The sequence below is a fragment of the Oxyura jamaicensis genome, chromosome 5 (genome assembly GCF_011077185.1).
Source record: "Oxyura jamaicensis isolate SHBP4307 breed ruddy duck chromosome 5, BPBGC_Ojam_1.0, whole genome shotgun sequence".
Classification (NCBI taxonomy): domain Eukaryota; kingdom Metazoa; phylum Chordata; class Aves; order Anseriformes; family Anatidae; genus Oxyura; species Oxyura jamaicensis.
The window spans coordinates 33,324,061-33,335,906 of record NC_048897.1 but is presented as its reverse complement, the minus strand read 5'-3'; the positions used below and the strand labels follow the sequence as shown (position 1 = coordinate 33,335,906).

The 11,846-nt window shown below is 39.5% G+C and overlaps 1 protein-coding gene across 37 annotated transcripts in view; it reads right to left on the bottom strand.

Annotated features, from left to right (window-relative positions):
* NRXN3 (neurexin 3) overlaps window positions 1–11,846 on the bottom strand; it is a 979,693-nt gene that overhangs the window by 194,470 nt on the left and 773,377 nt on the right. The gene's annotated exons all lie outside the window — the stretch shown is intronic.

The following is an 11,846-nucleotide window of genomic DNA, read 5'->3' as shown; positions in this document are numbered from 1 at the left end:
TTGTCAGGGCTAGGGACTACGTTTACTGTGTTTTAGTTAGGTACCAGCATAATTTGGCTTTACTGCTTCAGTATGTCTTATAGGCACTACAGTACTAGTGACAGAAGATTGGGATAAACATTGTTATCTGAAAATCTTAGTTTATTCAACAGGATCATAAAAGACCATACAGAAGAGGGTTTCACAGAACAGATTCCTTGGCTTTATTATTATTTTCATTTACTGTGACTAATTAGGAAAAAAGCCTAAGAAATTGTATACATGAAATAGTTGGCCCCTCGACCTACTTTAAAAGCCAAATTCAAATTATCTTTCATGAAAACAAAAATAGCCTTATAGCCAGCATACCAACTTAACTATGCTAATGGAACCACTTGTTCTGTAAACCAGTCTGACATTAACACACCAAATATTCAAGAGCATTTACTTGCTTTTTATTACAGCCTTCTGCCATGCCAGTGTTGTTATTTTACTGTACAGTTTTAGGCAGCCCATTTTTACCATCAGGGACTCATTAAGAGTGAGCAATTTGGTGCTTAATGAGTTGTTAACCCTGAGTAAATATATTAAAATAATAGAGTGATAAATTCAAATTGAATTGCATTGGGCTTTTTGTGTGTGTGTGTTCAATAATGTCTTCTGTAGCAAGAGAAAGCAGCATTTAAAAAGCAATTTTTGATAAAATGTATTCCAGATTGCTCACACTTTTAACATACCATCCATCTTTCCTCTGCACGGTTCTCACCCTTTCATTTCCTGGGATTTCCTTTTGGTTTATATAGTTTCATCAGCCATGATATTAGCTGTATGGTATTGACGAGGGTAGAAACTTGGGCCTAGCCTCAAACACAGCTTTTAAATTATTGAATTTAAATTATTTGAATAATAATCTTCCCTCAGCTGCAGTTTCACTCCATTCATTCCAAATTCCAGTCTATTTGTCACGTTTAAGAAGCACCTACACCTGTTTGTCACAGGATTTGGGCATCATTTCCATCTTTGTCATATATCACACTATGAAGAAAGCCAAATAGAATAAGAGTTGCTTAAAACATTAATAGAGCACAATACAAATACTCAGAATCATGTTCCATTGTACAGAAATGTTATTCAAATCTCCAAGGCATGATTCCAGCAGACTTGTGGTAGGTGATGAGACATTAATTTGTCATATATAATGAATTACCTACTTCTTAAATTTTCACTGCAGTGAGAAAGACTCAATAAAATGAAAGTGTCACACTGAACTGTGGACAAATTTAGGTCGTATGGGAATGTGGCTGTTTCTAACCCTGCTCAGAGCAGGGAAGGTTGCTCAGGCCTTTGTCCAACTGAGCTTAAGATTTGGAAAGAGCAGATTGCACACACTCTCTAAGCAGCCAATGAGCTTGTAATTCAGCTAGTTGTTCACACACAAAATAAATGAAAGTAAAAGTAGTATAGGTCTTTCCCCCCATGATCCAGATTCACCAGCAGGAGTATCTGGTGCAGCTCTGCTGAAGAGGAATAAAGTCTACTAAATACAGTTTTTCTACGATGAATTGACTGAATTGACTGACAAAACTGATACTGAAATCAATAATTCAGGGAAAAGGTAGCTCCAAGACAATGACCTGGATTTTACTCTTCTTGTATATCAGACAGGTTCTGAATATGATGTCAGTTGGGCCAAATGTTGAAATCCTGACCCCACGTGAATCTTCAATATTGTTACTGGAATCTTCAGCTGAATGAGTCTTCAGTGCTTAAAGGAAATAAATGCTGTTAAAGTTGTAAGAAAAGGTTAAAGATGACAGGATGAAATGTGAAATCAAGCTTTCCAAGTAAACTGAAGGTTAAGTAATTTTTAACTGTTTTTATTTCTTAAACCTTTGTTAGCCTTTCAAATTATCAGAAACTTATTGACTTGGAAGCATTAAAGAGGCTTCTTATTTATACAAAGTTCTGGCATTTGCACCTAACAAGTTCTAAGTTCATATACAATTCTAAACAAGAAAAAGCAGAGGAAGCACAGATGCTTACAAGTCTTGAGGGGAAGAGCTTTAGTAAGATTTGCAATAGCATTTTTCCCCTTGTGCTCTACTTGACAGATGTCACACGAGAAAGACAAAAACCTGCAATTAAACACAAGCCAAAAGATGGTCTCTCAGAGTCGGAAGAAGAAGTGCATCCAATTTAGCAGCTGTGTGTTGCTCAAAAATAATTTCCACAAAATAAATGAGATTTTATGAGTAAGTGAAGAGGGTCCCTTCTGGGTCTCTTGTGAACCATGGGTTGATCTCAGTTAAGTGTTATATTTCCCTTATGTAAAAGCTGCAAAGAAATTCTGGGGTGAATATAGAAAGAGGTAAAAAAAATAGAAGAATGCAGTGAATTTTACAGGTGGAATTATTCGCATTTTAAGAAAAACACTTCACCATTGTACATTTAATTTGAGGATGTGGCTTTGATTGTGCATATATATTTAATATTAGTCGAACATTCAAAGCACTTAATAGAGTCTTGTAATAATGCTATTTCTTGGATAGAACACAACTGCTGAGTTCAGAAGAAGAGCAAATACCATATAAATTATCCTGCAGACTCAAGGAAAAGACACACCGTGCACCCAATACAGAATTTTATGCAACACAAGCCTACCATCACAGATTCTGGAAAGAATTTTGAGTAATCTGACCAAATGCAAAACAAGGCTGCTGCTTTACATGCACACCGAGTTGAACTGGGAGCTGTTGCTTCAGTTTATTAAAGAACCGCTGCTAGGGAATTCAGATATTTACACTTACAGTTTCGACCATTTGTAATTTTAAAGTTCCTCACAGACTGTTCAGCAAATAAAATCCTAAAAAGACTTGCCATTGTAATTGTGGCTTCCCTTTGCAAAATCAGAACTTTGAGGATGTTTAGACATACCAGCTGACTGACACAGATACTTTTCTAAAGCAGAAAATAGAGGGGAAAAAAAAAAAAAAAGAGTTCCTTCACTGCAATGGAAAACAATCAAATACAGTTACAAGAAGCAAGTGCAGCATCACATGCTAAATTGTTTTGACCTCGGACTGTTCTGCACTCGCAGAATCAAACTCATTTATAAGAGCAGATGAGTAAGTGAACAAGTGAGGGGATGGCCCACTATGGCAGATTCTTGCAGTGAAAACAACAGAAAAGCATTCCATTCTTCCTAAATGGTGTGCTAAACATGCAATCAATGAAAGGCCATCTCCTCAAACTGGCTGGGTTGGTGTAGGCTGCATAACAGAATTAGCTGACCTAGTCTCAATCTGATGCAATGCAATGAGAGGCTCACTCTGACCCAGAGACAAAACAAAAAAGAGCACAGAAAGTGTGCAGTTTCTGCCAGAAAATATTATTCTTTCCATTGTTATGTTCATTTAGGGAAGCCTGCTAATCTTACGAGAGTTTAAGGCTCATTCTTATTTTCTCTCATGAACAGGAAGGCCTTCATGCCAACTTTACATATTGCAACTAAAGAACAGGAACGTCTGAAGTCAGTTTTTAGCATTAACATTTAACTCTGAAGACTTTGCTTACCTCCTTCTGAAGTCATTCTTTTTGTTGAAATAAAAGGGGGTGTGGGGGAGATTAGCCTATTTCTTTAGCAATGAGAAGTCTATGCTCTGTCATAAGAACCAAGTCTTGTTACATTTTCCTTTCCTGCTCTATAAGGAAAGGTACATATTTTGATGTGTAACACTAGGCAAGGCATAGATTGGTAAAATATCAGTTTTTATGGGATAAAACGCATACATTTACATTCAATTCCTTCATTAAGTGGATTTAGGCCAGTACTACCTGATCAGTATTTAACAATATTCCTCACAGAAAAAGAATCTGAGAGAGAGAGAGAGAGAGAGATGTTTACATCTTATACGGCAAACTAAATCAAATGACAAGAAAACCAGAAAGGAGGTAACTCAAGACACTAGCGTGTTTTACTTAAAATTTTACTTGTGTATTCTTGTGAACAATCAGGTATGGAAAATATTATAGATGTTTATCTAGTCTTCCTCTTTCCCAGTGCAAGATTGTCTACCTGCTCCTAGCACCTTAGCTTTTCCATTATTAAGACAGGATATCTGTTCCTCAGGGAAGGTATGATGTTTATGAAATACTTTGTTTATGAAGCACTTGATAGTCCTCAGGTGAAAGAGATAATAAAAATCTAGAACATTTTAATTATTTAGTGCATGCCCTAATGCTTTGTCCTGTTTTGTTTTATAGTATTCATATCATCAGCTGTAAAAAGGGAAGTGGCAAAAATCCCAAATCTATAGCACAAACACAAGGGAAACCACTGTAGCATTTAGGCTTTTACATTCCTCAGTTTGTTGAATCTCACTAGCAACTAGTTTCTACTCTTTAGCAGTATCTGTGTTTTCCTTTTCTTAAATTGCAATGCTTTCCTTCCTTTTACAACCTTTTGGTCACCCTAACAATTCTTTTCCCTTCCTGGTGGTTACACTCAAAATGGATTTTGAGAGAGGAGACTGGATGAATTTGTAACTTCAGTGGAGTTTTAATTTTAGCGACAGAAAGCAAAGATATTGCGGTTATTTCTCTTATGATTTCAAAGATGAAAGTGGTTTTGTTTTTGTCTAAAATTCAATCCAAGTTTGCTTTTGCATTCTAAGCAATTAGAACGATAAGGAACTAATTTCTGAGTTGCTGGCCTTCCCTAACAGGCCTGCTTCTCCTGTAACGGTGCTGGTAGAATGCCACAGCAGGCAAAGGTAAATTACATGCTTAAAAACTCAGAGTACCAGTAACTATGTAATGACAGTAAGCGGTATTTGGACATCCATCAGTTTTTCCATGGAATGGACTGCATCTTTATGATACCTTCACAGACTTTTGGCTGACATTACTTACAGTACACAGCGCTGCAATTATGTATCCTGGTTAATCCTTTCATCTCTCAACCCCCATCACTAGGAGAGCAGCTGTCTCTGCACAAACACGAACAGTCAGTATAACAGTTTCATGAGAGCTATGCTACACACTTACAGCCATCATGAGAATGGTTTATGGGCAAAGAGAAGTTCAAGGGAGAGCAAGTGCAGGGAAATCAACAATTTGAGACTGATGTTGAGGTGGAGAAGCCAGGCTGCTGTACTGTTGTCACTAAGTACTGTATTCTCTTCCAAAACTATTTTCACCTACCTCTTCCGCTTTTTAAAAGGAGGGAGAGGAGTGATTTTTTTTTCAGGAGAAAATATTTGTATAAACAAGATATATATAGTGCTGGCTACAGACACACAGTGCACGAGTGCTGTGGCAAAACTGCAGGTATATGGTGCAACTTGGCAGTATCCTTTAGTTTTCAGCTCCGTCTGGCCCTTCAACATCACTCATATAGCTTTTCTCAACTTACTGTGCCTTATTTATTGCAACCCCACTATTGCTTCAACCTAAGGATTCGGGTGCTGCATTGTAATAACTCCTACTTGGTCCTGCTACTAGGGTCTGTTAATGAACTTGAGTCCTGACTTGCTATTCCAATTCTTAGAAACATAGGATTTGTGTTGGAAGAGACCTTAACAATCACCCAGTTCCAACCTCCTTGCCATGGGCAGGGATGCCTCCCACTAAGACCAGATTGCCCAAAGCCCCATCCAGCCTGGCCTTGAACACCTCCAGGGATGCGGCATCTGCTGCTTCTCTGGGCAGCCTGTGCCAGTGCCTCACCACCCTCACAGAAAGTTTTTTTTCCTACTGTCTAATCTAAATCTACCCTCTTTAATTTTAAAGCCATTATCCTTGTCCTATCACTACATACCCCTTTCTAAAAGCATCTCTCCATCTTTCTTACAGGTCCCCTTTCGGTATTAGAAGGTTGCAATAAGGTATCCCCAGATCCTTCTCTTCTTCAGGCTGAACAGCCCCAGCTCCCTCAGCCTGTCTTCAAGGAAGAGGTGCTCCAGAACTCTAATCATCCTCATGGCACCCCTCTGAACTTACTACACACATGGTCCATGTCCTTCTTGTGCAGGGGGCCGCAGAGCTGAACAGCGTACTCCAGGCAGGGTCTCATGAGACTGGAGTAGGAAGGGAGAATCCCCTCCCTCAACCTGCTGGTTCCGCTTCTTTTGATGCGGCCCAGGATTTGGCTGGCTTTCTTGGCTGCAACCACACACTGCCAGCTCATGTCCAATTTTTCATTCAGCAGTACACCCAAATCCTTCTCTGCATGACTGCTCTCAGACCATCACCCAGTCCATTCATGCTTGGAATTGCCCCCAACCCAGATGTAGTACCTAGCACTTGGCCTTGCTGAACGTGATGAGGTTCCTGTGGGTCCACCTCTCAAACCTACCCAGGTCGCTCTGGATGGCATCCCTTCCTTCCTACTTTATCATTCCTATCTCATTTTTAAGAAACCACCTCTGTTGTTTCAAAACTTCCTGCTAGATTACTTTATGTCAAGGGACATCCTAAACCAGTAATTTATGACTTATATCCTGATCAGAAGACAGATGTGTGAAGTTATAGATAGGAAATTTCTGCTTCACTTTATTGTGTTGGTGGCATTGAGGCCTGGTCTCACTATCAGCTTGCAGACTACTGACTGTGCAAAGGAAGGAAATCCAAATAAAGGAAGAGCTTGTTTCTCACACCATACTCCTGAGGGCCTCAGTGGATTGTGAGAAGTATCTACTCAAGTCAGACTGGCCAGGTAGCCCATGGTCCCAATGATGCCTACAGGTTGGGATATAAATGGACTGACTACATGGAAAGAAATATACTTCTTCCAAGTATTTTCATAACTTCTGTCAGTTGGCTGTTTTCCTAACTGCACTATGTCTTCCCATTTGTGAGAAGTCAGATCACATCTTTCCAGCAGCCATAGGAGTACTATCTTTCCCTCATGTAGCTACTGCTCATGAGCTTTTAAATTCACTGTTTTGAATAACTTCATAGGAGGCCTTTAAGAAAGTGAGTTTTCAAAGTAGCTACATTTCTCATTTCTTTCCTTTCCCCCTTCCGTCCAGATCATGAGTACTGGCAGAGTAGGATGGGTCTTTTTCCAGCATTCCCAAACTGAAGCAATCCTATGTGCATTTGCTCCTTCCTTTGCAACTGTCCAGAAAAGGGGAAAAAAATAACTTGTTGCATGATTTCCTGCCACATAAGTTTCTTCCCCCTTCTCTTTATTTCTGGCAAGAAAGGCAAGTCTCAGCTGGGGGCAGGGGTGGCAAAGAGGGGAGCACCCTTGTTGACTGATCAGTTTCCCAGCAGACAGCCCGTTGTGTATGAATCACATCTTCCTACTTGGTTGAGTGTGTGATTAACTGACAATATTTGCTAGCGACTGCAAATGGGAAGTCAGTCTTCCCACTTTTAATAGTCAAAAAGAGGTTGGATTTTTTTTCCACAGGCATATTTATTCAAATCTTATGCAGCTGGAAATATCTGCTAGGGATGAGACTCAGAGCTGCTTACGTGGGCAGAAAAGATCAAGGATATTATAAGCTTTCCTAGATGATAGAAAGAGACACGAAAAGTCTGAAAAAGTGTAGAGAATGGATCTGCACCCATCATCTCCCCTCTCCCAGGCCAGTTCTGTGTTTTCCTATCTGTTCAGGTACATCCTCTCTCACTGTATTCAGCTCATTGCCCTATACTTGAACGTAATGTCTCCATGCATTGTCTGTCTACTAGCACAATTGGCTTTAGAGCACCAGCACTCCCAGGTCCCTCTCCGCAGAGCTGCTCTCCAGCAGGTCAGCCCCCAGCCTGTACTGGTGCTTGGGGTTATTCCTCCCTAGGTGCAAGACCCTGTGCTAAATGACATTTCACACCCTGCACTTGCCTTTTTTGAACTTCATAGAGGTTCCTCACCACCCAACTCTCATTTGGCAGTACTGAATGTTTATTAGCAATGTATAATGGCCAGCCGACAATCTTTGTCTGTATTGATATTCTTTAGTTTTTGCTGTTCCAAACTCATCAATTTCCGCAGCGGTCAGTCGCTTGTTCTGACAATCCATCAGCTTATTTAAATACCAGAACACGAGAAGTGTCTTACTAGACACCCTGGACAGAAATGCAGGTCTGTAACCTTAAAACATACTCTTGGTGATAAAAATGCTGGAGAGTTTGATCTGTGCTAAAACTCCTATGACCATGGCATGCCTATGCTGGACAGAGAGCTAATGAAAGTTAAATTTAAATCAAAGAAATGATTGAAAACAACTGATGAAGACCTAGAAGCATTAGAGTATAAAACCCATACACATTACGATGTTCCTCAGCCACTGCAACACAAGCCAGACTTAGCATATATCAAGATTAAAAAAGCACACCAACAAAAACTATGCTTATGATACATTTTGGATTTTGCAGTCCTACTTTTTGTTGTCTTCCCCCATCCTTGGACACAGAAGGGAGCTACAGTAGAGCTACCAGCTGTAACTTTTAAGACTTTTTTTAGTCTTCTGTTCACTTTGAAAAAGTATGTCACGGCCTGTGAAACTTGTACCTTAGACTTGATCACTGCGTAGTGGAAATCACATTTTGTCCTGATTACAGTCAAGTCTTGTATTTGCATAAGAGGACGGAGAACCAATTCAAAGAATTCATTCATCTCTAAATTCTCTGAACCTAAATTCACTCTTTTTAAATGACAACCTTCTGTTTTAAATGGAGGTAAGAGCAAAAAACAAAGTCTTACAGTAACTTTTGGTCTGACGATAGAGTCATTGCGAAATATAAGTATCTGCTCAGCTAGAGACATACGCAAAGTGTAAATCTGAAGTGAAAAATGTTACAGGAGATATTTCAGTGAGCAACTCTTTCTTTCCTCCCAACACTTTGATAACACCACAGCTAGCTGAAAAAAATCTCAGACAGTATCACAGCTCCTGTGCGAGTTTTAGGGTCTCCCTGACATTTTTTCATGCCAAATTGTGGAGCACACATTAAGCTTTCATTAAAATGAAAAAAAAAAAAAAGGTATTTTTTCTTTTCAGTTTGGAATGAAATAGCTGTCCAAATACAACCAGATCTTGGGATGGTGTCCTACTAATTCAATTTTAAAGCAAACTCTCTGCATGCAGACAATAGCAACCTATAAAATGGAACTGGGCCATCATCTGTGCCATTAATTGCAATTATGTATTGTTTAAATGCTAGTATGACCAGAGAGAAATGTTCACTTAAACACATAACAACAACAACAAAAAATTAAATGCAAAAAACATTTACACAGCATGGCTACACAGTTAAAATACGAGGGGGAAAGAGGGAGGGGGGGAGGGGTAGTTGAGGGATTGCGCACATTTTCCTGAAGCGTTAACAACATTGGTCTGCACCTAACCTAAATCAATTTAATTTTCCCCAAAGAACAAGGCTTTTAATTTTCAAGGCATAGCAGTTTCTACCCGTGCTAAGGGAAAGAGTGGGTGTTGTGAAAATCAGAAACCATTGCACAACAGGAAGGCTGTTTCACTTACGTTACCCTAAATATTTAGCCAGGGCAATGAAATCTGAAAAGCTGTGTTTTTCCTCCCCACGAATTTCTCTAGAATGAAGATGGGCAGAGATAAAGAAAAGTAAAGAAAAAGGACAACAATGCCCTAAGAATTGGTCTCTACAAGGACTCAAAACAAATGATAGGATACAAATTAAAACTATGTCCTCATTAAAGGACTTGGGTTCTGCAGCACCTTTTCAATAACACAGTAGAGTAAGAAATTCAATAATTTAAGAGGCAGAGTTTATTACTAATGAAAGGAATTAAATTACACAGATATTTGCAATTGCAATGGCTTGGGCTTGGTGACCCATGGGTCTTTTCCAGAGTCAAGGCCTGTATTCTAAATGAATAAATGAAGATATGGTAGTAAGAGAAGCTGTTTAGGCTGTCACCATCTAGGTCACAGGAACAATGCTGTAATTGGGTGTCCTGTAGTACTGGTGTACTCACGATGGTGCTAACACCAAGGCTCATTCCCATGAGCTACTAGAAAAATGCAGTCAAGGAACTAACTGGGAAGATTTACTGGAAAAGGGGAAGCACACTATGCCGTGCCATTTATTTGCTATGAGAACTCGTCAGCTGGCCTGGCAAGGTATAATCTTCCTAGACAACCCCAAGTAACAGCAGCCTGACAATACAGATTCCCTGTCAGAATAATCACTATCGTGCTATTATATAGCAGGCCCTGCGAACGCATCTGTCTTCATACTGGTGGCAGCTCAAGATCCTGCTGTGGGAAACCCATTCTCTCTCTCACTCCCACCCGTGCTAAAAGCCATTATAAACCAGCATCCGCCTATTAATATCATTGCACTTGTACATTACAAATGCTGCTTATATTTAAATAACACCTTCAGTTACAATGGGAACAATTTGAGCTTTTTGATGAGACTGAAAATCAGTGGCAGAGATTTCACTTTTTTCTTGTATTGATGTGTTTACCTCAGTCTCTGCTGCACACAGCATATTTGGGAGATATGCTTCAAAGTTTCAGTCTGAGTAAGTTTAACAAAAATTACCCTTTCAGGTTTTAATATTCTACCTGACTGAAACAGAGTACCTTCCAAGAACAGCAATGTCTACTCTAAGGAGAAAGACCTACTTAATAAATGTGAGTCTGTGAAATGGAAGAAAATGTGAGAACACACATAAGGGTTACACAATAGGAAAGCAACAGGACAGCTTGAACATGAGCATCTGGAAAAAATGTGATTCTGACAGTGTTGTTTCCTAGTTGCAAAAGCATTGGAGTAGCAGTGAATACAAATTGTAGCTCTCCCTTATCACTGTACCTACCTGAAACCTGTTTCTACCTCATGCTACCATTCCAAGACACTGACAAAACTGAAATATGCAGAGTTGTCTGCTTTGCATCCCTTCCTCCTCAAAGCTTATCAGTTATATTTTTGTGTGTTTGTTTTCTTTCCCTACCTGAAAGATTTCAGTTCAGGCTGGATATTAACTTGTCCAAACCAAACTATAACAGGAAATGCTTGCTGAACACTGAGAAGGAAAGGCTTCCATTTTATTAGTAGATGCTTGCATTCCTCCAGATTACTTGCGACACAAATGACATGGTGCAAAGAAATTTAAAAACACTTTGGTCTTATTTTGTATTTCACGTAGCCAAGCGGGCAATTTGCTCTGTCCACCCACATCTGAGCGTGCATTACCTCACAGGGAGCACGGAGCAGTTTCGCTACTTGCGGTTGTCCATGACACAGGAAGGAAATACTGTAGGAAGCAGCTTCAGCTGGAGAATGACACCTCAAGGTCTATCCAAGCCAATGTGCGAACATCACAATATGGCATTCACTGTGCTGTACAGAATGGGTACCCTCAACAGCAAATCTTAATTTTTACCTAGTGAGATAGCCAAGTATTTTGTAAAACCATTGCTTTCATAACAAACAAATCTTGGAAATACTGAATAGTTCCAAATCCCATGACTTCTGTAGAGCCTAAGAATATCCTAGAAGATGACTGTGTCAAAGGAACACCCGTTAAAGTATTTGTTACTACATTATATCAAAAACTTGAGAACAATAGTCCCTATTATGCCAGGCTTATAATTCAACTTTTCATTTGACATCTCCTTTGTATACCTCTGAACCAAACAGGCTGTCTTTTCTGAGCAGAACAACAGTTCTCATTTCATGTATCTCATTGAAGCAACATCACAATAGAAGAGATGGGTCTCCTTTGCACTACACACTGTGAAAAGAAGTGTCATTTAAACAGGAGGCCTTTATTACAACTGCAAATGGAAAAATAACCAGCATGGCGTTCTGATCCCAATAGAATCTTTGTCTGCTATACTTGTACACAGTTTCAGGACAAAAGTCTG